The 27255-nt window shown below is 43.5% G+C and overlaps 1 long non-coding RNA gene across 17 annotated transcripts in view; it reads right to left on the reverse strand.

Annotated features, from left to right (window-relative positions):
• Positions 1-27255, reverse strand: part of LOC103244569 (uncharacterized) — a 316604-nt gene that overhangs the window by 93705 nt on the left and 195644 nt on the right. For 8 of the 17 annotated variants that reach the window (XR_012090848.1, XR_012090853.1, XR_012090851.1 and 5 more), the window contains 2 exons: positions 22526-22714; positions 11582-11645 (listed from right to left, as the gene is read on the reverse strand). This is a non-coding gene — a long non-coding RNA (uncharacterized lncRNA). Of the gene's footprint in view, positions 1-11581; positions 11646-17858; positions 18225-22525; positions 22715-27255 lie in introns of those variants that run through there. The other 9 variants (XR_005243566.1, XR_012090847.1, XR_012090846.1 and 6 more) reach the window with 3 other exon arrangements.

Raw genomic sequence — 27255 nt, forward strand, 5'->3', positions numbered from 1 at the left:
AAAACGCTACTTTCCTTCTCTGAAGACCTGAAATTCAGATTAAGGGCCTGCCAGCTTCACTTTCCGGGTTTCTAACTGACTTCTAATTAGATTCTAAGCTTTACTCTGAAGGGGCTGGGGACAGGCTGGGGCCCATGGCGGACGGCAGCCAACTGGCCTGGTTTCTCCTCATTCCCATTAGAAGTCAGACGCTTCTCGCTTTCCCACACCCCGGATCCTGTTTTTTTGGTATTGTCACAGAGTACCAAGTTAGTGCAGAAAACTCAAAATAAAATTGCTGTCACAAGCTACATTGCAAATTTGCTCTGATCCCGTTTTGCACGAACTGCTTTAATCCTGCTGCGGATAAAGGTTAAGTATGAGCTTACTCAAATCTGCCCCCACGTCATGTTCTAATTCCTATAGGTTATCTTAGTTGGAAATTAAGGCAAGCAACTGTGAGTCCACTTGGGGGCTGTCTGCAGCCAGGGCTGCTCCCTTCATCTGAGCCTTCAACAGCCTCGCCTGCCACCCTACTCGTGAACAATTTTCTGTTTTTCAGAGCTTGGCATTCATATGTTGTTCAGGTTTGCTATAAACAAAATTAATGCCATGCATTTCTTTTTTTTTTTTTTTTTAAGAAAGAAATTAAATAAATGTCACAGTCTGGACCAGAATAAGCAACTGAAAATTCAAATTCAGGGATGTCCTACATTAATAACTATTCACCGAGGAAGCATTTCCTGTTTATACGTTGAGCTAATGAGAATCCATCACTCCTGTCAAATACACTGAACACCAAATTCAAATGTCAAACCAAATGTAAGAGGTCACACATTTCCTTTGCTAACTAAAAGTGTAATTCATAAATATTATTGCTACCAAACCCTCCATCTACAACATTTGTTTAGAAATATGCACATGTAATATAAATTGTGATTAAGTTAAATGGGTATATTATTTCCTGTTTTAAGGGCTAACAGCAGCATGAATTATGCTTTACTGCAAAGAAGGGCTCAAGTCACAAGCGGGTCTGCTCGAACCCAGCCCCACATTTTACGCCCCCAGATTGTTTTTTGCACGTTCATTCATAAATACTTTACATTACCCAGCCGTACTGATAACTTTCACTTCTGCTGCCTTATAAAACAGCTCTTACTATTGAAAAGGTCAGCTAAATGGACGTAAACTTTGTATCTAGCTACACTTAAAAATAAAAGTGGAAAAACAAGATTTACAAAGCCAGGGTCTTCATTTACCTCCGTAAGCATAGTACCAGGATTCAAATTAAACTGAAACTTCACATCTGTGGCATGATTTAGTGAGATGAGAATTGTTAGCCTGGGAAGTAACAACATAGCATTTTAACTTCTAAAATTACCAGGGAGTAGAGAAACAATTGGGAAGTGACCATTCGTTCCATTTTTGTCAGCAAATAAATTCAACTAATATCCTTAGTTTAAAAAACCTGTATACACATTAATATTTGTATTACTTTAGGAGAACAAAATGTATTCTAGCAAGGAAAACAAGGAAAGCAGAAAAAAACAGAAATAGATTCTCACCTAACAACCTGAAATGTTAGGTTAATGTTAGGGAAATGTCCTCGTGGCATTCAAATAAAAGGATGAAAAAAAAAAGAAAGACCAGAATCAAAACTGACTCTTCCTGGTCATGCTCCAGCAGTTTAAGAAAGGTGTATAGTTTCATCCCCCACACCACCCCCAAAAATTGTTACCAGTGACCAAAAAAAAAAAAAAAAGGCAAGCAAATAAACCCTACTCTCCCAGGCCTAGATTGAGAGGTCTTTTCCCTATAGGTAAGCAGGAGAGCTTTGCTCCAAAACCAAGCAGAGCCAAGCCAAATGAACCCCGCGTCCACATCAGCGAGGCCTCTGGCCAGGTCTCCCTGGGCCGAGCCTATGTGGAGGAGAGCGGGTGGGTCAGGTGCTTCTCGGAGGAGCTCTGATTCATCACTGTGTTCCAGACCCTTCCAAAGGGGAGCCGACCTGATGCCATCGTGCCAGACGATTTTGCAATGAAACTAAGTCTTTGATGTCACAGACAGAGAGAGGGATAAGCTGGGATCTTGAATAGATAACCGGGATGACTCCTATCTTTTGAAGTCTAGTGAAGAGCATTTCATAAACTCCAGATTTAGAAGCAGATAATTAACAGATACCATTGAGGCTTGTATCCGTGGCTACGGCTATTACTGCTGCCCCATAGCCCAGAGGGACACCCTACCCATGTGCCACAAGGCAGGCAGGGGCCCAATCCTTACCTGCCCTGAAAGCTTAGGCTAAATGGGCAGATTTGGTTTTGAGAACAGGTGCTGCTGGAGAATAGATTTATTTACATGTAGCCTTCATTCAATATTTCAAATTAGACTTCTAATACTTTTATCCTAGCATGGTCCATCATACTATGATAGTTATATCGTCGGGTTGTATTAAGTGTAGCAACTTCAAATTTGTTAATTGTGATTTGAAGTCCAGTGAAAGAAATCACTTTTATCTCACTTTTTTTTATAAAAGTATAATTTATATAAAGTGCTCAGGTCTTAAGTGTTCTGTTCAAACAGTTTTGATGAATACATGTAAAGACACAGGACATTTCTCACACTTCCCAGACAATCTCCCACCCCCAGAATCAACCACTGGTTTTAGTTCTATCATCGTAGGTTAGTTTTTCCTATTTTGGATTTTCTTATAAATGGGTCCCATAGCATGCACATTTTCATAGGCAGCTTACGTCACTCATCATATGTCTGAGATTCATCCATGATGGTATTAGTTGTTCATTCTATTACACTGCATGGTATCCTGTTGCTGACTAAACCACAGTGTGTTTATCCATTCCTCACTCATGGACAACTGGGCTGTTTGCCAGTTTTTCATTTTTATGAATGAAACTGCTGTGAACATTCTTATACAAGGACCTTTGTAGAAATATATTTTCATTTCTCTCATGTAAATACCTAGGAATAGAAATGCTGGCTATAGGTAAGTGTATTTTTAACTTTTAAAGGAAGTATTAGTTTTTCAAATTGGTTATACCATTTGACACTCCCATCAACAATGCATAAGAGTTCCAGTTCCTCCACATCCTCTCCCACTTCTAGTGTCATCAGTTTTTTTTCACTTTAACCAACTTCTAGTTGATAACTAGTGGTAACTAACTATAATTTTAATTTCATTTCCCCGATATCTAGTGGTTGGTATTTAAAACTTTTTCATGTGTGTATTGGCCATTTGTATATCTTCTTTAATGATATTTCTATTCAAGTTGTTTTGCCATTTTTAATTACATTGTTTGTCTTTTTATCATTGATTTGCAGGAATTCTCCATGTATTCCAAATGGAAGTCTTTTGTCAGACGTGTGTTGAGAAATCTGTGGCTTGCCTATTCATTTGTTTTAACAGTGTCTTTGATAAGCAGAAAGATTTAATTTTGTTGAAACCCAGTTTATCAAGTTTTGCTTTTATGGCCTGTACTTTCCATGATTTCTTTAAGAAGTCTTTGCTACCTCAAGGTTACAAAAATACTCTGGTTTTTTTCTAGTAATTTTATCACTTTAGTGTTTACATTTAGATCAATGACCCATATTGAACTGATTGTTCTATATTATTAGAAGCAAGAACAAATATTTTTTTCAAATTAATATCTAGTTGTTTCTGTACCATTTGTTGAAAAGATTTTCCTTCACTACTGAATTTCCTTGGCACCCTTGTCAAAAATCACTTTCCCATATATCTTGAGTCTATGCATGGACTCTATTTTGTTCCATTTATCTATTAACCCATCCTTTCATCCATACCACATTGTGTTGATTTGTGTAGTTACATTGTCAGTCTTGTAGTCAAGTAGGGTAAATATTCCAAATTTGTTTTACTTTTTCAATATTGTTTTGGCTATTCTAGGTCCTTTGCCTTTTCATATAAATTTTAAAATTACTTTATCCAAGATAAAAGCTTGCTGGGATTTTATTTAGGATTGCTCAGTTTGGGAGAATTGACATCTTAATGTTGAGTCTTCTAATTCATAAACATGATATATCTCTTAATTTATTTAGGTCTTTAATTTCTCTCATCAATGTTATATAGTTTCCAGTCTTTTATATCTTTCATTAAATGTATCTTTAAGTAGCTAAATTTTTATGCTACAATTACTACTTTAACATTTTCGTTGTTAATTTTTCATTGCTAACATATGGAATTATAATTTAATTATATCCTGCAACACTGCAAAAATAAATTATTAGTTCTACTTATTTTTTAATCCCTTAGGAAACCCAAAGCAATCTACAGATTCAATGCAATCTCTATCAAAATACCAATGGCATTCTTTACAGAAATAGAAAAAACAATTCTAAAATGTATATGGAATCACAAAACTATCCTGAGCAAAAAGAATAAAACTAGAGGAGTCATGTTACCTGACTTCAAATTATACCACAGAGCTACCATAACTAAAACAGCATGGTACCGGCATAAAAACAGACAAATAAACCAATGGAACAGAATAGAGAACCCAGAAGCAAATCCACACACCTACAGAGAACTCATTTTTGACAAGGGCATCAAGAACATAAACGAAGAAGACAGTCTTTTCAATAAACGGTGCTGGGAAAATTGATATCCATATGCAGAAGAATGAAACAAGACCGCTATCTTTTGCCATATACAAAAATAAAATCAAAATAGATGAAAGACTTAAATTTAAAACCTCAAACTGTGGAACTACTACAAGAAAACACTGGGGAAACTCCTCAGGACATTGGTCAGGGCAAAATTTTCTTGAATAATACACCACAAGCACAGGCAACCAAAATAAAAATGGACAAACTTTATAGTTAAGAAAACTTCTGCACAGCAAAGGAAACAATCAACAAAGTGAGGAGACAACTCACAGATGGGAGAAAATACTTGCAAACTACTCTCTAACAAGAGATTAATAGCCAGAATATATAGGCAGTTCAAACAACTCTATAGGAAAAATTCTAATAATCTGCTTTTAAAATGCGCAAAAGATCTGAATAGACATTTCTCAAAAGAAGACATACACATGGCAAACAGTCATATGAAAAAGTGTTCAACATCATTGATTATCAGAGAAATGCAAATTGACACTACAATGAGATAGCATCTAACCCCAGTTAAAATGGCTTATATCCAAAAGACAGGCAGTAACAAATGCTGGCAAGGATGTAGAGAAAAGGGAACTCTTATACACTGTTGGTGGGAATGTAAATTAGTATAACCACTATGGAGAACAGTTTGGAGTTTCCTCAAGGAAACTAAAAATAGAACTACCATATGATCCAGCAATCCCACTGCTGGGTGTATATACCCAAAAGAAAGTAATCAGTATATCAAATAGATATTTGCATTCCCGTGTTAGTTGCAGCACTGTTCACTATAGCCAACATTTGGAAGCAACATAAGTGTCCATCAACAGATGAGTAGCTAAAGAAAATGTGGTACAGTACTATTCAATCATAAAAAAAAGGAATGAGATTCTGTCATTTGCAACAATATGACATGAATGAAACTGGAAATCATTACACGAACTGAAATAAGCCAGGCACAGAAAGACACACATTGAATGTTTTCACTTATTTGTGGGATCTAAAAATAAAAACAATTGAATTCATGGAGATAGAGAGTACAGGGATGGTTAACAGAGGCTGAGAGGAGTAGTGGGAGGGTAGGGGGAGGTGAAGATGGTTAATGGGTACCAAAAATTGTTAGAATGAACAAGACTTAGTATTGGATAACACAAGTGACTATAATCAATAATAATTTAATTGTACATTTAAAAATAACTAAAAGAGTATAATTGGATTGTTTGTAACACAAAGGATAAATGCTCAATGGGATGGATACCCCATTTTATAGGATTATGCATTGTATGCCTGTACCAAAACATCTCATGTGCCCCATAAATATATACACCTACTATGTACCCACAAAAATTAAAATAACTTTTTTAAAGTTAAGAATTCCTTAGGAATTTCTCTGTACAAAATCATGTCACTTGTAAGACAATTCTACATCTTCCTTCCCAATCTATATATCCTTTATTTCTTTTTCTTATATTATTGCTTTGTCTAAGACTCCAAGTTAAATGCTGAAGATAAGTTGTAAGAGAGACCTCCTTGCCTTGTCTCCAATCTGTGGAGGAAGGCATTCAATCACCAATAAGTATGTTAGCCATATATTTTTTTGCAGATGTTATTTGGCAGATTGAAAAAAGTCTCTTCATTCTTAGTTTGCTGAGAGTTCTTACCCAGAATGGATGTTGGGATTTATCAGTTTCTTTTTCTACATCAAAATGACCTTATAATTTTTCTCCTTTAATAAGTTAATGTGGTAAATTATATTGATTTTTAAAATGTTATGCAACCTTACATTCCTGAGATAAACCCTACTTTATCTTTTTCTTTATATTATGGGAATTTGTTAATATTTTGTTAAGGATTTTTATCATCAAAGATTTAGTTATGATAATGAGAAAACTTGGTTTATAAATTTCTTTTTCTCTAATTTCCTTTTATGATTTTGGTATCAAGGTAATTCCAGCCTCACAGAATGTGTTGGAAAGTATTCACTAACACTCTATTTTCTGAAAGAGTTGGTGTAGAATTGATATTATTTCTTCCTTAAATATTTGAAACAATTTGCCAGAGAAACTAGCTAGGCCTAGATTTCTGTTTGTGGGAAGTTTTTTAAATTATAAACTCAATTTATTCAATGAATATAGGGTTTATATTTCCTATTTCTTCTTGGGTCCATTTTGTTATGTTTTTCAAGGAATTTGTCCCTTTCATCCAAATCGTTGAATTAATTGGCATAAAGTTATTTATAATATTACTATACTATCCTTTTAAGGTCTGTAGGCTATTTAGTGATGTCTCTTCTTTTATTCTTGATATTGGTAATTTGTATCTTCTGACTTTTTCTTTATTAGTTTTCCTAGGTGTTTATCAATTTTATTAATCTTTTTAGCAAACCAATTTCAGTTTTTGCTGATTTTCTTGATTTTTTGTCTCCTGTTTTATTGCTTTCTACTCTGATTATGGTTAACTCATCTCTTTTAGCTTTTTAAGGTGGAAGCAAAGTTTATTGATTTTATACCTTTCTTATTTTCTAATACGAGCATTTAAAGCTGTACATTTCCCTTTAAATTTTGTGTATGCCAAAGATTTTGATTTTCATTATTGTTATCAAATTCTGATTTTCATTATCAAAATATTTTCTTTATCATTAAATTTAAAATATTTTCTAAATTCCCTCATTTCTTCTGTGACTCATGGTTTATTTAATCATGTGTTGTTTAATTTCCAAACGTTCAAATAATTTTTCTAGGTATCTTGTTGTTATTGATTTCCACTTTACATTTCATTGTGTTCAGAGAATATGCTTAGAAATTCAATCTAAGAAGTTTATTGAGACTTGTTTTATGATCCAGTTCATGTTCTCTTTTGAGAAATGCTTCACATGCATTAGAGAAATATGTGTGTTTTGCTTCTGTTGTGTGGAATAATCTAAAAATGTCAATTAGATCAGGTTATCAGCAGTGTTGTTCAAATCTTCCATACTCTCAACTAATTTTTCAGTGTATTAATTACTGAGAGAGGGTATATTAAATTCTTCAGCTATGATTGTATATGTATAGCGTCCTTTATTTTATCCATTTTTGCTTCATGTATGTTGGAACTTTGATATTAGGTACAAAAACTTTGGGGATTTTCATGTGGTCTTGATTAATTAAGCCCTTGATAACACGATAATATGTTTCTGATATCTTTTTGTCAACTTGAAGTCTACTTCACCTGATATGTTTCACCTGTTTTCTTACGCACAGTATTTGCAGGTTATCTTTTTCAAATACTTTACTTTCAACCTGTTTGTGTCTTTATATTTAAAGTTTATTTCTATAGTTGAGTCTTGCATTTTTATCCAGTCTGACAATTTCTGCCTTTTAATTGGGAAGATCAATCCCTTTATATTTAATGCAATTATCTATTTTGATTTTAAACCAAATTTTGGTTTGGTTTTTATCTTTTACGCTCTTTGTTTTTATGTTCCTATTATTTTTAGGATGAAACATATTCTTAGTATTTCATTTTAGCTCCTCTACTGACATTTTAGTCATGCCTCTTTGAATTATTTTTAGTGATTTTTCTACTGACTGCAATCTTTACCTTTAATTCATTACAGTTTGCTTTCAAAAAAATATTCTATTACTTCATGAGCACTTTAAGAACAGTTCCCCCACCCCTTTATGTTATCACTTTCATTCTAAAATACTATTAATCTCCATGTTCCTTTGTTATTTTTACTTTAAATGGTCAATTATCTTTAAAAAGTTTTAAAACTACTTTTTATATATAGACCTATTCACTCTTTCTGATGTTTTCCATTCATGCAAGTTCTTCCTGTAGGACCAGGTTTCCAACTGAAATCATTTTCTTTCAGCCTACAGAACTCTTTTTAGCATCTCCTAGAGATGGCTTCCTTCTGGTTTTGTCAGCTTGAAAATATCTTCAATTCAATTTTATTTTTGAATGATATTTTTATTGGATATAGAATTATAGGTTGACAAGATCTTTTGTTTTTTCCTGTAGCAAGCCGAAACTGACATACTTTATCCTTTGTTTTCAGCAATTTGACTGATTCCGCTTGGGATTCTCTAAGCTTCTTGGTAAGGCTTATATTTACCCTTTAGTTTTAGAAAATGTTTTATTCTTTTATCTTTGAATATTTTTTCTGTCATGTTCTCTCTCACCTTCTTCTTCTAGGACTCTAATTATATATAAGACATTTGATATTATACCATAGAACTCAGATACTATTTTTTTCATTCTTTTTTCTTTTTGTTTCAGATTGGATCATTTCTATTGATATATCTTTAAGTTTTTTTCTCCTGTGTCCAATTTTCTAATAATTTCATTGACAGAATTTTTCATGTCTGACATTTTTTTCATTTTTTAGCATTTCTATTTAGATCTTTTTTAATATAGTTTTCATACCTCTGCTGAAAATCCCCATGGTGCCTACCTTTTCCGCACTGGATCCTTCAGCATATTTATTTTAGCTACTTTACAGTCCCTGTCTGATAATTGCAACATTTGGGCCAGCTTTGGTCTGGTTCTATTGACTATGTTGTGTCTTGACAAGCGATCATATCATTGTTCATTTGTTTGCTTGGGGGTGTGTATGTGTTTGGTAAGTTTATATTGAATGCAACACATTGTATGTAAAAAATAGTAGCAATGAGGCAAATACATCAAAAAATGGAGAATTGTCTTCCTCCATCAGTCTGTTAATCCGGGAAGCTTACTATCTAATCTGTATTTGAGCTGAGTTTGCACTTTGCTATTGTTTTAGTTACATTCAATGCACTACAATCTTCAGATTCTCTTACTGGTGGACTATTGCTGTCTCCCACTTAGCATGAAGTCTAGTGTAATAGAGTTTCTCTCAATTCTCCTGTACCACCTTAGACTTCAGCAGGCTCTGCACTGTAGAAGACGTCTCTCAACATTCCTGCCCCTCTCCTACTGTTATACTACTGTCTGATGCCTAACACAAGGCCCACCATTCAGAAGGATTTATTTAGGCAGTCCTACATACCTGGGCCTTAGAGAGGATCACTCTTAGCTCTCCTCTCTCTTCCCCACATGACATTATCTCGCACTCAGTGTAGAACCTTGAGCTTGGGTCAGTTTCTGGCCTTCACCCAGTAGTAGAGAACAGCTGCCTTATACTCAGTGCAAGATCCTGAGTAAGACCTGGTTTTCTGCCCCTTTCTCAGCAGCAGATAACCACTGACTCTTGCCCATGCATAGTCCATGAGGGTTTCTCTTGGTTTCCCTGCCCTAGCCTTAGTGTTGGGCAGGCCTTGTGTATACCTCTACCTCAGGTATGCACCTCCCAGAACTTCCAGTGGCAGATAACCTCTGCCTCTTACTCACAAAAGGTCATGAGCATGGGAGGGAGTTTGTTAGTTCTCTTGCTACAGACAGGCAGGACCTGCACCACAAAGAGTTGTCTATCCTTTTACTCTGCCCCCAATTTTTTTGTGTAAGCTCTCAGTGGAAGCCAAAGGACAAGAGTGAGACACCCCTTGTGTCTGCAGCTTACAATAATTCTAAACGGTTATGCTAGCCCATACTTGGCTCTTAAAACATGTTTACAATTTCAGTTGTTTTCTTATTACTATCTCTGATGGTTACCTCCTCCTCCTGCTGCTCTGCCCAGGGTAATATCTTTGGAGGGGCTGCCACTCTTTTGATTTTAGTTCACTAGGTTACCTTGTGTCCTCAGGGCAGACTTTAAAATATGTGATTTTATAAACTGTCTGGTTTGTTTTACTGTTAGGGTGGAAGCAATATTCTCTTGCATTTTCATATTCTATGTGGAAACTCTCACTAAATATGAATATTAATAATCATCTCTCCCTTTTGGTATAAATTTATATGCTTCAAAACACACTTTTACTTTTTGTGCATTTATTCTTTTCCAATGAAATTGAAATGAAATCTCATCCTTCCCTCTTTGTCCCATAGCTCCTTGCACGAGGAGCTTAGTCACAGTAAGTAAGGTAAAAAGCTTGTGAACAATCAGTCAAGGATTAGAATAACATTCGAATAATTATAATTACAAAGCAACAACAAAATTTGGTAGGGCACACAGCAGATAAAGCAGGTGTTTTATTTATGCATTATTTCATTTCTCAAAATTCATTGAGCTAGATGCTGCTTTCTAGATGAGGAAATTTATGCTCAGAAAAATTAAACGACTTGCCCAAGACCACACAGCTAGTAACTGGAGACACTGGGACTTGAACCCATGCAGTCTACATTAAGGTTCACACTTTTAATCTCCATGTCATGAAGACATGAGTAAGGGGTTAAATGTTTACTTAAGCCAGATTTTCTTTCATTGATGATTTGACATCTGAGTTCTAACTAATTCATATAGCTCTCCATGCATTCAGGGCCAAAGCAACACTCACATATTTTTTTTTTTTTCCTCACACATCTTGCACAAGGAATTGCTGCTTCCAGACTTAATCTCACCAGAATGCCTTTACATCATTCTGCTGCCTTCAGGAGGTCCCTCTCCCCAGGCTACCTGCTCAACATAACAGGCGGAGGGCCAAGTTTGGATGGAGGTTGCAGAGTATGGCAGCAAAGCAATGCCCTAAAGCATACAGACGACTCCTCAGGCAAATGCAGACAGATGTGACTGTCCAGAGCAAACCTCTGAGGAGCTGGAGCCTTGACAGGTGGCCTGACTCCAGGAGAAAGTGGGGAGCCTTGGTGCACTGTGGGTCATCAGCTAATGCATCTAAAGGACGAAGTCATGATTTTAAGGGGACAGAAGGGAAAATTCATCTAACTCCATTTACAATTCAGCAGCATAATTTTCCAGACACATTGTCTAGAAACAGGGCGAGCTCTTTTTGAAGCAGCCTCTTGACTGTTCAAAGAAAGATTTCCCCAAGTCATTTTTAAAACTAGAGACATTGTCATTAGGGGAGAAGAGATCAAAAGCACCTTAATCTCCTCTATCAGCGGGCCAGCTACTTACCAAGTCTGAGAATGTTCCCCATGTGCTGCCTCCTGAGTCTGCCCCATAGTCCTGGGATTGGTACCTTGGATCGTAAAGAACAGAAATATGGTTTTACTTATGCAGGTCTCTATCTCTGGGAGATGCGTGGAATGATAACACAATGGCCCAATCAACACCCACCCCAACGGCTGCACAAGGGTATTTCCAAATTCCTAATTGGGATAGCTGCGGTTGCTTTCTTTAAAGAGGGATCAAAACATTGAAATCCATCCAAGACCACTGCTATGTAACCTGAGAGCGGGCAGCATTCATTAATGGGACACGCACAAGGCACTTGCCCTCATGTTCTTAAACAAGATTTCTTCAACAATCCTCAGGGAAAAGTGGGCCCTATGTCTCCAAGTGCTCCAAGAAGTCTCCTCTTGTATAAAAGGCTTACAATGCAGGCATACCTATAAAGGCTGTCTCTTATACCACCAGGCTGCTGCAAATTAAGGTTGCATTAATAGAAGAATGCTTTCAAGAATACAGGAGGTAAGGCCTTTCTTGCTTCTATGGGTAACTCATACAAGGGTATATGGCAATTCGATGCCCCTGCACTTTAAAGTGAACTTTGCCCAATTAGAAGAAGGATCAGCACATGTGAGATTAGAGTGCAGCATAAAGAAGGTGTGAGTGTGAGTTAGAGTGTTAAGCAACAGCAGCAGAAATAAAAACACCAATAGGCTAAATTTGTCCAGATCTTACAACCATTCCATATGTCTTGATCCCAGACTTCCTGTCACCCTAAGCACCCAGTGCTGCTGTTGACTAATACCCTAACTCACACTCACACTTTCTTTACTCTGCACTGTCATCTCACCTGTGTGGATCCTTCTTCAACTAAACTGTGAGCTCCTTGAGGGCAAGGATGGTGGGTGATTAGTACACAGTGCCTGGCATGCTCAAGACGTATTTGTTGAATGAACAAATGAACAGACAGACAGACAAACAAAAGGACTGCGTTGGGAGAATCAGACCTCAGATACTCATATCCATGGGATGAAGGGATGACCCTGGCCTGATCATGGAAGGGGTAATGAAATTCTGGCCTGCCTCCCAGAGAGATGCCAGAAGCAGAAGGATTAGGCTCTTCCAGAGTCTATAAGCAAGCTACATGCCCACTATATAAGCAAAGTCATATATGCCAAATCTGATGAAGCCAAATATAGGAGTCAAGTGAGGTCAGGAAGCTGTGGAACCTCAGGCAAATCCAGGCCAGGCTGTGCCTCTGCTTCCTCTTGCTGTAAATGACTAAGATCACAGCTAGCTCATCAGGGTTGCTGGATGTATTAGTCCATTCTCACATTGCTATAAAGACACTCCCCAAGACTGGGTAATTTATTTAAAAAAAAAAAAAAAAGAAGAAGAAGAAGTTGTTTAATTAACTCACAGTTCTGCATGGCTGGGGAGGCCTCTGGAAACTTACAATCATGGTGGAAGGGGAAGCAGGCATGTCTTACATGGCAGCAGGGGAGAGAAAGCATGTGAGAGTGCAGGGAAAGCTACCATTTATAAAATCATCCGATCTCATGAGAATTCACTCACTATCATGAGAATGGTGTGGGGGAAACTGCCCCCATAATCCAATCACTTCTCCCCCACCCTGGGACATGTGGGGATTACAGGTTCCTCCCTTAACACATGGGCATTACAATTCAAGATGAGATTTGGGTGGGGACACAGAATCAAACCATATTACTGGAAGAAGCAAATAAAATGCTGTCAGTAAAGGGCACATTAAAAACTGTAAAGGGCCCTAAATGGGCAACGACAGAAGACAGAGACAACAGAGATAAATGGCATTCTAGAAAGAGAGAACAGTCTGCCCTAGGATATGAGTGGGAGGTTGCAGGGAAGAGTTCTGGGACTGGCTGGGCCGAAGAGCACCCAAGCCCTTCACTTGAGGGATGGCCACCAGTTCATGGATAACATGAACCCAATCAGGAGGCTGATGCCAAAGGGAGGCTGACAGCGAAGCAGGAGAGAAGGGCCTGCACAGGGCCTGGTGGCATGTGTGTCATGATCTGCACACCCAGGACAGTAGGATGAAGCTACTGTTGCTGTACTGTTACCAACACAACACTGATAACATACCCAACCCCTCATAATTGTAGTCACCTCTTGCTTTGGCCACCAGGAGACTCACAGTCTAATTTGCAGCCTACCCCCAACAAAAGCACTGGATCCATGATGGCCTTTCTTCCTGCCTCCCCCACCCTACCCCTGCACCTTTCTTGTTAGACTGTAAGCTCCAGGAGGGCAGGAACCATGACTGTTTTTCTGTTCACTGCTGTACCTACAGAGCCAAGCACGTGGTAAATCCTCAATATCCTTGCTGAGTGACCAACAACACTCCTATTTTCTTACGCTTCCTTTCCATTTGCCCCAGGTTCTTCTTATTTAATGTTTGTCCTGCTGCAGCATCTGTGTTTCTGAAAGTGACCACAGATCCTCTCTTGTACAAGGTGGGATATAAATAAATACATAAGGAAAAGAAGACATAACAAATAAAGAATCCATGGATGCACAATTCCCCCAAGCAGCTTATATAACAGCACGACTCTGCTGACCTGCCCCCACCCTTTCTAGAGGTAAGCGAGGCAGGTGCAGTTGCAGAAGACGCTGTTTTTAAAGTTCAGTTTTGTCCTTAGGAGGTTTCCTACCAGGCTGCTCCCAGAGATTGTGTTACCTCCAGGCCTAGCTGAAAGGTTGCCTAGCAACACTCAGCAGCCTCCGCGCCTCTAAATCCCTAATTTGTGTCTTACATGTACACAGTGCTGTGCTAGCATGACCCCGAGCAGCAGACACCTCTACAAATCCCTATCTAAAATAGGCCTGATCTGCCTGCATTCGCAGAGTCTGAGGCCCAGAACCTCCTCTTCTTCCTAGCCTGTGACTTCTAGCCTGGACACATGGGTGCCCATGAAGCATGAGCACAGAGGCAGGTGCTTTGAGTCTTGATGCTACTGTGGCTGGTTTGCCAGGAAGAAGCAAGGAAAAGGAGATGAGCTTGAGCTTAAAGCCCATATAGTTTAAGTCCATGAAGATCCCATCACCCTATGAAGAGCCACCTCATTGGAGATTTTCCGTTCTCAGGCAAACACTTTATTTTTCATCCAGAAGGGTCAAAAACATGCCAACGTGTAAATAAATGAAGTGTTGTTTAAGATCATGTCTAAACAGTGTGCAAAAATAAATATCCTCACTCTAAAGCAAGATAGTATACAATATCCATCTGTGGAAGCAGGAATACAAGGAGTAATTTGGGGAAAAATTGCTTTATGAGACCCAAATTTCACCTGTGGCTTCCCAGAAACCATGATAAACAGCAAAGAACCCCAAACTCATAGACTTCCAAACAAGGCCCAGGGATGTGGACATGGTTTCTCATCCCTTCTTTCTGACTCTAAGAAACCTTGCCAGCAACCTCCTTGCTGCCAGTGACTGTAGATTTTACTGCAGCCTCTCCAGCTGCTTCTGCTGCTTAACTACCAGGCAACCATGAGCCACAGCACTGTCCACAGGGAAACACTGCTCTTTTCCATTTCACTCCAGGAGGAGGCCATGCTTTCTTGTGCTGGGTCTAAAACCGGTCAGCTCCATCTGGCCTCTGTCTCTAAGCCAAAAGTTAAAACTGTAAGCATGATGTACATAAAAAAACAAAAGAACAATTTCAGTTCTTGTGTTAAATTACATTTTTGATAGTGAAATGAAAAACAGACAAGGAGAAGGGGTGAAATCAAGACACTTTGGAGCTGTGATGCTCAATACAGAAGCCACTAGTCCCATAGTCCTATCTATGTTAAAATTAAAATTAAATAGAAGTAAAAAATCTAGTCCCTCAGTTGCACTAGCCAGAGTGGGTATTTCAAAAGCTCAATAGACACATAGGAATAGGAGCCACTGTGCTGCACAGCTCAGATCTAAAGAACATTTCTATCACCACGGAAGGTTCTGCTGGATAGCACTGCCCTGGATGAGCCCCCAAGTGGACCATGGGCACAGAGGTCCATCCCCAACATGGTGGAGCCTATCAACAAGCCCTGATCATCACTTCAAAACTGGGCCCTGAGTCTTCAGTCTCAGAAAAGCCTCTACAGCCAAGGCCCAAACACTTCTGGGAATTTGCCCAAGACCCCCAGTGCAATGTCTCATCCAGACTTATCCTCTTATCTCAACAAAAGTTCCCTTGTGCCTCATCTCCCAAGGGCACACTGTCACACTGCTCCAGGGGTGTAGTGAAAATGGTGTGCCCCCCTCCCCCACCCACCAGGATACGTCCACCCAGGACCCATGAGCATGAACTTATTTGGAAAAATAAGTCTTTGCAGATATAATTAAGTTAAAGATCTCAGGATGAAAACCAGGTTGACTCATTCCTAAACCTGATGACAAGTGTCTTTATAAAAAGACGAGATGTCACAGAGGAGGAGACCATATGAAGAGAGAGGCAGAAACCAGAGTTACGTAGCCACAAGCCACAGTGTGCCAAGGACTGCCAGCAGCCTCCAGAAGCCACGAGTGAAGCAGGACAGATCTCCCCTCACATCCTCCCGAAGGAGTCAACCCTGCCAACACCAGGGTTTTGAACTTCTGGCCTCCAGAACTCTGAGAGAATAAATTTCTGTTGTTTTAAGCCACCTGGTATGTGGCCACTTGTTGCAGCAGGCCAATAAACTAATATAAGGGGTTAATGGCAAATTATGACTGAATGGGTTTGCTCTCCCAGGAGAGATGCATTCAGCATGGATGCCTGGCCTGTGACTTCCAGCCTGGACCCATGAGTCAACACTGAGCATGAGCGCTGAGGCGACAAGCAGATGGAGCCTTGGGCCCCAGGGCCACCATCTGATCTGCACAAGCAGGGAGGAAGTACATGATGGCAGTGGCAGAGTGCAGGATGTGGGAGCAGTGAGGCCTTTGCAGGACCCATCAAAAGATGCTACAGAGATGGCTCTGGTGCCTCCCACACAGTCTCTCCTGACCTTTCTCCCCTTGTGGTTCCCTCCTCCACACCATTCTGGGCTGCTGTGCTCTGCCCTTTCTCGCTCCTCCTCTCCTGCTGATCTCATTCCTACTCTTGTCCCAAGGCTCATCTCAAAACCCACCTCCTCCAGGAAGCCTCCTTGGACCACCCCATCCCAGCATGACAGCTGCATGCCATGGCAGAGGGAGCCCTGAGTTCCAGGCTTGGCCTAGCCATGCCCTCCCTATGAGACTCCCATCAACCTCTTCATCTCTTTCTAGGCCTCAGTATTCCCATCTGCAGCATGAGGGGTGAAGCTAGACCAGCTCTAGGATTTCTAGCTCTCACATAACACACTCACCAATTTGCATCAGTATTCACCTTTCTTTGCCTGGCATGCAAGAGATGTTAAATAACAGCAGTAAACATTTTTTACTTATTTATTTTTTGAGACAAAGTCTGCTCTGTCACCCAGGCTAGAGTACAGTGGCATGATCTCAGCTCACTGCAACCTCTGCCTCCCGGGTACAAGCGATTCTCATGCCCAGCCTCTAGAGTAGCTGAGATTACAGGCATGCACCACCACACCCAGCTAATTTTTCTAGTTTTAATAGAGATGGGGTTTTGCCATGTTGGCCAGGCTGGTCTCGAATTCCTGACCTCAGGCGATCCTCCCACCTCGGCCTCCCAAAGTGCTGGTATTACAGGTGTGAACCACAACATCTGACCTAATAATATTAATTATGAAATAAAAACTAGCAATTATGGAGCAGATCATAATGCTAAATGCTTTATATGTGTTATCACAATAGCATTTTTTGGATGGATAGATGCATAGGAGGAGGGGAGAAGAGAGGAAAGTGGGAGGAGAGGCTGCACTGTAAACAGTCTCATACTCATGAAGGCAGAACCCTTGTTCCCCTGGCTGGTCCCGGCACGGAGCTTAACATGACACAAGGGGCTCAACATATGGGGGCGGGGGGACACCAAAGAACTTAGAGAGGAGACCAGATTTAGGAAGTATCTTATCTTTGAACAGAGTCTGCCCTTTCCCAGTGACCTATCCACCCCCACCTGCTCCTGTGAACTTCAGGAGCTTCTGAAAGGAATCAGAGCTTCAAAGCAAGGGACTGCCAACCATAACAGGATCCCTGCACAGATACTGACCAAGCTGGGTGCACCCCTGATTTTTTTCTCCAGCCCTCTTGCCTGAGCACTGTGACACAGAGGCACATGAGGAACCAGCATGGAACCATCCACCCACGGGGTTAATCCCAATGTCAATACCTGCTGGATGTCAGGGATCCCCCGGGCTGCTGGTGAGCCATTTGAAATGACCCATCTCCTGCTACCTTGGCCTGCTCCTCTGGCCACCACACTCCACCTGCCCCTGTTTGTCGTGAGTAACCTGACCCCAGTGGACCCAACCCAGGTGTGTTTGTCCTGACACGGCCAGCCCAGAGGCCAGGACAGCTGCTGTCTGGCCTCGTTCTCAGTACCCTGTGGAGAAGGGGCGGCTGGCTCGCATTACCCCATCATTCCGGCACTAGGACACAGGGCTGGCTTCCCTTGGGGCGGAGCTGCTGGTTCCAAGGGCACAAGGTAAACCTTGGGAGTTCCTAGCAGTTCCTAGTGCATCTGCTAAATGTAAGGCATTTGCTCTCCTTCTCCCCCATGCTCCCAGGGAAGACGGCAAGGCCGGTGTACTTCCCAGCGCCAGGAGAAAGGCGCCTCATACTATTAGCTCAAATAAGGAAAATCATGCCGGGAAGATTGAATTTTCTGCAGACTTGTTTAACCTGGTGATTTCTGAGCACTTGGCGCTGGCAGCCACGGGGGAGTGGGCTGCCAGCCGGCACTTTATCAGCTACTTCTCAGGAATATTCCTAGGCTTATTAAATCAGCATGAGTCACTCCCTTGCCTTCCTCACAAGCATGAATCACGAATCATCAAAACCCAAGCAAAATGCATTACTCAATAGTTTCTTCGGGGCCTAAAGGGGCTAGTGAGCTGGCGGCAGGGTGTTGTCAACCCGAGACCTCCCCCAACCAACAAGCAGTACTTCCCAGGGAAGGCGAGGGGGCTGCCACAAGGCAGAAGGAAGAGCTCAGGGGAACCGTCAAAGACCTTGCATGGGCTCAGAAACATGTAGACCTGGGCTCAACCACACACTTGCGCAGTCCTGCTGTGTGCCAGGCACCTTGACAAACACACCAGAGGAGCCAGCAGAGAGCAGGACTAGCCATTCTCTGCCCCCATGTTGCTTACAGTCTAGAGGGAAGTGTTTGAAGTAGTTGGAATCCTATTTCTATTTCCTTCCTAGCTAGGAAAACTTGGGCAAGTCATGTAACATCTCTGAGTCTCAGTTTCCCCATTCTAATGCCTGCTTACAGGGCTGTCCTAAGGATTACAAGAGCTAATACACATCAAGTCCCTCACATAGTCCCTAATGCATTGCACCTGCTCAACAAGCATTTGCCCTTTCACTGGAGAGAGAATGACCCGTGATGTCCTACAGAGTTCAGGGAATCCTCTGCTAGTCCCCACCTACCCTCACCTTTGCACCCAGACCTGAACTCCGGACACCCCTGCAGTTATGGCAGGAAGGGGCAGTTTGGTCCAGGGTCTCCTTCCTGGGACAACTGCTCCCTAGAGCCTCAGCACCAGTTTCAGGTTTTCCTTCCTGGTAACCCACGGCAACTTTTCTTTCTCTGCAGCCTTTCTCCTCCGGTCTTTTGGCCAACAGGTCCTGACCACACTTTCAGCTTCTGGTCCTCATCTTTCTCCAAAGAGCTAAAGACTGTAATAAGCAGCTTCCTCCCTGTGGCCTAAGTCACCCTACCCTGCCAACCTTGCTCTCCCTTGCAGAGCAAAAGAATTGAGTCTTCCACTTTAACCCCCACACTGGACTCCCCTACCTCTCCAAAAAAAACTTCTCTCCTGGACCCTCATTTTCTAGTCCCAGGCCTGGAAACATCACCTACAGGACTACCACATACAGGACAAAGGCTGTGCACTGCCCAATAGGGTCAGGGAAGGTCACATACACTGACATGTATAGGCACCTTTGGATTGAGCAACAAGGTGGCCCTGTGCCCAATGCATACATTGAACCTGCATTGTTGGCCAACATTTGCTAAAACCTTCTGCCTGCCAGATCATCTCCTTTAATCCTCACAATCCTATCAGACAGTAACTAATAACTCCCCCACACCCCCCAGCGAACTGAGATCAACACACAGCGAATGCTGGAGCTGAGTGAGGGGCCTGAGCCAAGACCTGGGTGAGACTGTTTGGTGGAGGAGCTGGGGTGTAGACAGCAGAATCAAAGAGGCTGTGGGAGCTAAGTCAGGGCAGGGGCATTCCTAGGGCTCTGCCTTCCTTCCTTCCCACCACTGGAGCTGGCCTCTGATGCTGGGAACAACTTTATAAAAAGCAGACTGTCCTCGCGACAGTAGGAAGGAGTCTCTATCTACCCACCCCACTTAGGACAAAGAATTCTAGAAGAGACTCTGTGTCCACAGGTGATGGCAGGGCTGCCGTAAGTGAAGGGGGATGTCCCTTCCTGGGGCCCCCACAGCTCAGTTGGAAAACCTCAGCCTAGAAATAATAGAACACAACAGTCACAGTGACTGTGTTTGAGCCATTTCACTTTAACTTCCTTTTCCTACTTTTATCTAGTCCTTAAACATTATGTAATTTTTAAACGGGACAAAATTTTAGCAAATATCAAAGGTGGAAGAAGTGGAGGCAGATGTGGAAGAGAAGGAGAAGGAAGAGGAAAAAAAGAGAGAAAATATGAAAATTGAGAAGGTGAGGGCCAGAGGAAACTGTCAGAGCTAAATGTGAGGCTTTTTGTCATTTTCAGGCCCATCTTTCCCACAGAGGAAACAGTGATAGCTCCCACCAGCAGAGAGTGGGAGCTGCGCGAGGCCTCACCATCATCTGCGACAGAGGTCAGAGACAGAGCGCGGCCCCTCTAAACAGAAGAAGGGGGCAAGAACAAAGGCCTGGTGAAAACTGGGGACTCCAAGCCACCTGTTTGCCCATCAGGGTCCCAGACCAGAGCTGCCACTTTGGGCTGAAACTCCAGGGGCTCCTTGACAACTCCTGCTTCTAAGGAAGCATCTGCTGGTGACAAGTGTCCACCATCCACTGAGCCTCCTCCAAGGAAATTGGGACCCAGACTCCTAAGGCTCATTCTGTGCCTGTCCTTGACCTTCTGCTCAGAGCAGCCACCTTCACAACAGAGAACCCTTTGGGCTGACCAAATACTTGCCCTTGCAGCCATCACAGGAGACCAAGAGGAGCTCCCACCAGCACACACACACCCATCACTGTAGGCCGCTAACTTCACAGGAGAAAGAGCCTTGCCTGGGTCCCAAGCACAGACACATAGCCACAAATAAGGGTGAGACAGTCAACAACCTTCCATCCCAATCTGAATGATGTCCAGCAAGGCCTTCTTCTAATGCCAGAACCGAGAGAGACCCAGAAGTGATAACTGTGTCATGGTAGGGGCCAATTACCCATGCTAGTAACACATCTGTGCTGGGTCCCAGGGTCACCCAGATGGTAGGGGGATTTATGGCCCAAACCTGACTTCCCAGAATTCAACGAATTCAGGAACAGAGAGAAGCAGAACCAGAAAGAGCTCTCTTCCAGGTCTCGCTGGGAGCCAGTATATTTTTGGAGGGCTTTGGCCTCGCCTGCTTGCTGTACTTTATTGCTGGCAGAAAGATGGGAAATTTATTACTTTACAAATCATACCCTTCGCAGCATAAATGAACTGTCTGGCTGCAGCACGCTCGAGCCTAGATGATTTGCGAAACGTCTAATGGTAAGCGGGGTTATGCTATCTGCTTACGGCCTCCGAGACAAAAGCAAGCCGTAAGGCAGAGCATCTGCACAGTGTAACTCTAGGCCGGCAAATTGGCTGCGACGCATAAATGTTGGCTCAGCAGCATTACATAATTCGGTGCGCTCGGCCAGGGACTCAGAGGAGCACAGAGCAGCCCCTCAGCCCAGGGAGCCGGCTCTGACGAGGCTGTGCATGACACAGGGCACCAGTGGAGTTCAGGGTCCAAGGTCAGGGTCAGGCTGAGCTCCACAGCCTGGCTAGTCTTGAGGCCTGCTAGTGATCAGGAGGCTGGGGCGGACTCCTGGGACTGCCGCGGCAAGGGAGTGCTCCCCACATCCCTTCTGCTCCAAATTCCTCAAACCTGAGGTGAGGGGGACAGTCTTGAAATCATTACAGCCCCAGTGTGCAGACAGGGCTGGTCAGCACCCACGCCCGTGGGGTGTTCCCTCTGGCCCGGCTGGCAAGAGGACAAGACTGACCACAGGATCCATCATTACCACTGATAGGCTCATCTACCACCTGTGATGTGGGATGTGACTAGGAGGGAAGGGAAGGCGTACTCATGTACACAGAAAACCAAGCAAGTCACTCGATCTCTCTGAGCTTCAGGGTCATGTGAGTGGTAGTGCAAGATCCAAAGTCAGACTGTTAGGATCTTGCTCTCAAGTATCTGTGCTTTACATGGCACTTAACACTCATTATTGTCATGAAGCACTCAGAGCCACCCAGGCAGTATGCATATCATCATCCCCATCTGACAGGTGAGCATATTGAGGTTCAGGAGAGTCATGGCACTTGACCAGGCTCATGCAGCTAGTGAGTGGCAGAGCCAGGATTCAAGCTCAGGACCCACCGGTTCTAAAGTGTCTGTGTGTGTGTGTGTGTGTGTGTGTGTGTGCGCGGGTCTGTTTTCCCATAGCACTTCTCTGCATCTCATACTCTAGGGTGTCATTTCATGGCCCCCCAGCATCTCAGGCTGTGCTGTTTGCTGGACCAGGGGGTCCTCAATTCAGGCCTTGAAGGTTGCACTACCGACCCAACATAAGCTCTGCTGGGCCCAGGCATGCAGTAGAGATATTGACTCAGACAAACCTTCTGTTCATCTTGGCTCAGGGACTTGCGTGACCTTCCCAGAAAGGAGAGGAGCCAGCAGAACTGGCCCACTTTCAGATGGGCCAAAGGACGCTGCCTGAGTGCAGAGACAATCTTAAACTCAGGCTTAGGATGTGCAAGCGGGAAAAGGTCAACTGGTACTGCTTCTCAGCCTGGTGAAGTCTTTAGCTGAAGAGTAAAAACAAAAAAGTTTTCAAACCATTGATTTAAAAACAGGGAATGGCATTTTAAAACACTTTTATCTTCAAAAATAACAAAACTGTCTTGTTACCATGGCTAACTTTGTGCCACTTGGCATTAAAAATAAAAGGCTGTTTACTGAATACCTATCCAAAAATAGCCTCACTTCTATTCACAGCCTTGTGAGACAAGCAGTTGGCCCCAATGACATTGTCCTCTCACCCGCTCACCTAATACATCCATTCACCTATTCGTGCCTTCAGCGAAGTTCTCTCTTCGATCCCAGCAACAGACCAGCAGAAAGGGTCCTTGGGATTTTCAATTCCCTCCACGTCAAATGCCAAGTACAGATTAGGCCCCATGATCTCTGGAGAAGCTTAAATTCAGCTAATGGACTTTTTATGGCATGTAAACGTTGCCCTCAGTAAGGAAGCCTATTAGCCACATAAATAGTGCACACATGTCCACATGAAGCCCAGACTGCAGGAGGGTGACGGTACCCACTGTCAGCACCACAGCCACCACCGGGATGAATGTTTTCCGGCATTCCAACCAAGGCCATTGGCGTGTCTCCGTCAGAACCTTTTTGGCACATAACTAATACCTTGTATGACAGCTGCTCCAGAGAGGGTGAAGCAGGCATTCACTGCTGGGTCTGATCTCTTAAGAGAGCCCCTTAAAGCCCAGGAAGCTTGGCCTTGACCTAGGCAGGAAGCCACAAGGGGAATATTCTGGATATAAGCCTATGCCAGCTTGAGTCATTCCACAGCCCCTGCCTCCAAGGGCCACGAAACTAAAGGAGGTTCTTTACCCTGCAGTCACACACTCCAAAGAGGCTCTCGCAGCTCCCCTGACCCCAGGGGCACTCTTGTGGAAGCCCAGGAAGAGGAAGGCAGAAACACTTCCGGGCCCAAGTTTCTGTGCTCTTCTAAGCCAAGTGCCAACACCAAAAGAGGCAAAGACAAGAGACTCTTCTCTTGGCACATGCATAAAACACAGCCCTGTGCACTTGTCTTGCATACCCTTTTCTGATGGCAACCTCCCCCAGAACTTGCCTATGGCAACCTCCCCCAGAACTTGCCTATGGCAACAGCAGCCACCAGGAAAGTGACCAGGGAGGACAAAGACTCTGAAGACACCTCCGCATTCCTTTGATGAAACCAAGCAAGGCCATTTGCTCCACAGATCTCACTGTGGTTGAGGACACAAGAAACTAGTGCAACTCAAATGTTCCAGGAAGCAGAGCCTTGTCACATGCCTGGGGCCAGGGGCCCCTGGAAGAAGCTAATAGAGGCATGGACCCCTCTCCCCAGAAAAGTTCATACAGCACAACACTTATTCAATGTCAAAAGATTCCTAAGCCCCTGAAGCTTTACAGCGGTGCTCAGATCAGGAAACTCTGTCAGGAAAATTCCTTAAAACAAGAAGACCAAGAGAGCTAAGTAATCTCCAAACCTGCCATTACTCTCCCAGCACCCTAAACTCTGGGATGCACAAAGAAGGAACCATATCTATGGCTGTGAGAAGGCCCAAGAGCCCCTCTGCACCCACATAGAGTCTCTGACTTCATGCTTGAAATGGAAATGAGGACTCTAGCACATGAATCTCCAAGTTTTCTAGTTCTGTTTCCCTGCCTGCACATGACTACCCGGCCAGCTTTCCCTGATGGAGATGCCTCTGCCAGGTTTCAGCTTCTTAGAAGATTCTGCCTCAACAGAGATCTCTATTGATCATGGCCACCACCTGCCTGCCCCACCCCTGGCCCACTGACAACATGTTTTGTATGTTTCCCCTCCCATCTGCTACCTGTGGCACCAATCTACGGGCTATCATGGACCTTTGAGTTGGGCCAATTGGATTCCCTGATTGAGTGAGGAAATTGCAGGAGAACTGCAGTGCAGCAGCAGATAAAGCCAAAACATCATGATGCTTCCAAAAGCTGGCAGCCTCTGGTTCTTTCCAGGTTGAAGAGACAGGAGTCAAGGAATAAAGAAACCCGTGCAGAGGAGATGGTGAGAGCCATCCACCATTAGATGGAGAGAGGTTGGCATAGGAAGTGGCTGAGCCCTGGGACCCAGAGGTACTATGATCCAGAACTCACCTCCCATGGCCTGAGCTGAACTGGTCCATGGGGGCACTGAAAGCCAGGGAGAGTCCATCAAATGTGTCTCCATTGATTGAGGTCTTTGAACCCCAAAGAGCCTCTCCAGAAAAGGAGACAGGCTAAAGAGAGCCAAATTGTGCAGTAGGGAGGGGTCTCTGGATCATGGCCCAGCATAGCAACCCTCTGGGAATCTTCTAATTGCAGATATCTAGACCCCATCCAAGGGCAATTGATTGGAGTAGAGCTGTCTGTGCACAGCTTTATAAGCTCCCCAGGTGCTCAGGATGCTAGGCAGGATTAGGAACCATTAACTTGGGCCACATACTCCCTTGCCTGCCTAACCAAAATGGAATCCCCAGTGTGTAGCTGGCAGTGGACAGAGTGTGGGGAGCACTGTTGTCTTCCAGTTCCATATCAGCCTGGCAAAACCTGTTCTCTTCTCTTGTGGGCTTCCAAATGCCACCCAGCCTCCTCCAGGAAGCCTACCCCCTCCTTACCTGAGTCCCATCTTCTTTATGCCCTGGATATCCACTGTCCCTTGCGTTTTTCAGCCTAAATCACATGTGGAACCCTTCTGGGGAGCTCCTGGCCTGCGGGAGAGAGGCCTGTGTCCTCTAAGGTGTGGAGCTATCCCTGGGCTTCCACTGAGCTCTGCTCTAGGCTTAGGCCTGGCGGTGGGCTGTGTGGGTGGGGCTAGAGGTGGGAGAGGGACTGGCTTGCTGTTGCTCTTTTGCATCTCTAGTGGGCCCTGTGTAGGGTGCACCAGTGGAGTGGAGGCAGGCTCAGAAGGTATTCATAGGCAGAAGCAAGACATGCAGGAGAGTGAGTGGAGGGGGTAGGGGGAGGGGGAGCCCGCATGATTCAAGCTAACCCTTCATATCCCTTCTTTCATAGTATAAGGCATTCTGAAGGTAGGTATGGGAGAGGCAGGAGTGAGAGAAGAAGAGGGAGGAGTCATTCTGAAGCTCCATCCAACCGAGGCAGGAGTTTGGCTCTCTCAGGCTCCAGTGCCAGCTACTGGCCTGTTTACCACAGTTCCAAGCAATCTGGTGCAGCTGGAAGAGTGCAGGCGTGGAGAAGGCCATATCATGCAAAATGTGCATTTGATCAAGGTTGAAAACATGGTGTAACATGAGTTCTCCTGATCTACTGGATTTCTACAAAAGAGCCCTGAACTCCCCAGTCAAGTTCAACCTCAGGTCTCGAGAAAAATGAGTTTGTTAATTCAAGCAATTCCCCAGTGGTCAGTAGTTTATACCACATGCTTTGAAACAATGTGGCCTAAGTCAGGGGAGAAGTTGAATTACTTCCTAGGGGAGAGCCAAGGACTATCTGTTAACCTTGACAGGCCCTGCAGCCTCCTGCGCTGGCTGGCTGGGCTCTCTGCAAGCCCCTTCCCATGAGGCTGGGGGGAGGGCTCCAGCTCCATGACTTGCACATTGATGCGGAACAGCCCCCTTATTCAGAGAACCATAGCTTTCCTACCATCCCCCTCCTCACAGGCTGGAGGGCTGGGGTCTGCCATCACCTGCCTCTCAAGAAACCTGTGCCTCCAGCAGCCACCGGGATCCACCAGGACTGTGACCCTCCTGCCAAGCAGACCCAGGAAAGGCACACTGGCCACTGTGGATGAGAGGCAGGCTCCCACCTGCAGGTCAGTCTCAGGCAGGAAGTTGTGTGGAAGATCCTTTTAAGAGAAGATTAATTATTGCCAGAGGCCTCTAGGGCACCTGGTAAATTGCATTCCTTCGTTCAGTGAATATCTATTGGACATTCATCATGTGCCAGCTTCACCACACTAACCCATAGGGCCTCCTGGATAGCAAAGTGTGGACCTGGGAGAACACACAGAGGATGACAATAATCACCACCAACACCTACTGATGTACCCTTTAGGCCCTTCACGTGGATTAGCTATTTAATCCTCACAACAACCCCTGAGCAAGTACAGCTGCTATCCCATTGCACGGATGAGGAAACTGAGGCACCTGCCCAAGGTCATCCAGCTGCTAAGCAGTGCTGTGGTGATTTGGACTCAGGAGGCTGGCTCCAGGGCCTCTGCCCTTTATCACCTCTCCATCACCATTCTCATCATCATTACAACAAAAGCATTCAACCTCCCTGCTTATCTGTCCCAGGCAGGAGTACCTGGCACCCTAAGAATAGGAGTACCTAAGAATAGGGTAAATCCAGGCTCTGAGTCCAGAGCCCCCACCATTGGCCTCCCTGCTCTGCCTCTCAGTGGAGTTCAGATGAGTTATTTCACTTCTCAGCTTCTGTTTCCCTCACTTTCAAAAGGCAATAGTAATTACCCATAGGGTTCTTGAGATAATTAAATGAAATAATGGATAATAAAGTGTTTGGCACGATGTCTGCAAATAAGAACCTACTAAGTTGGCTGCTCTTTAATTTATAATTATTAACA

The sequence above is a fragment of the Chlorocebus sabaeus genome, chromosome 23 (genome assembly GCF_047675955.1).
Source record: "Chlorocebus sabaeus isolate Y175 chromosome 23, mChlSab1.0.hap1, whole genome shotgun sequence".
NCBI lineage: Eukaryota > Metazoa > Chordata > Mammalia > Primates > Cercopithecidae > Chlorocebus > Chlorocebus sabaeus.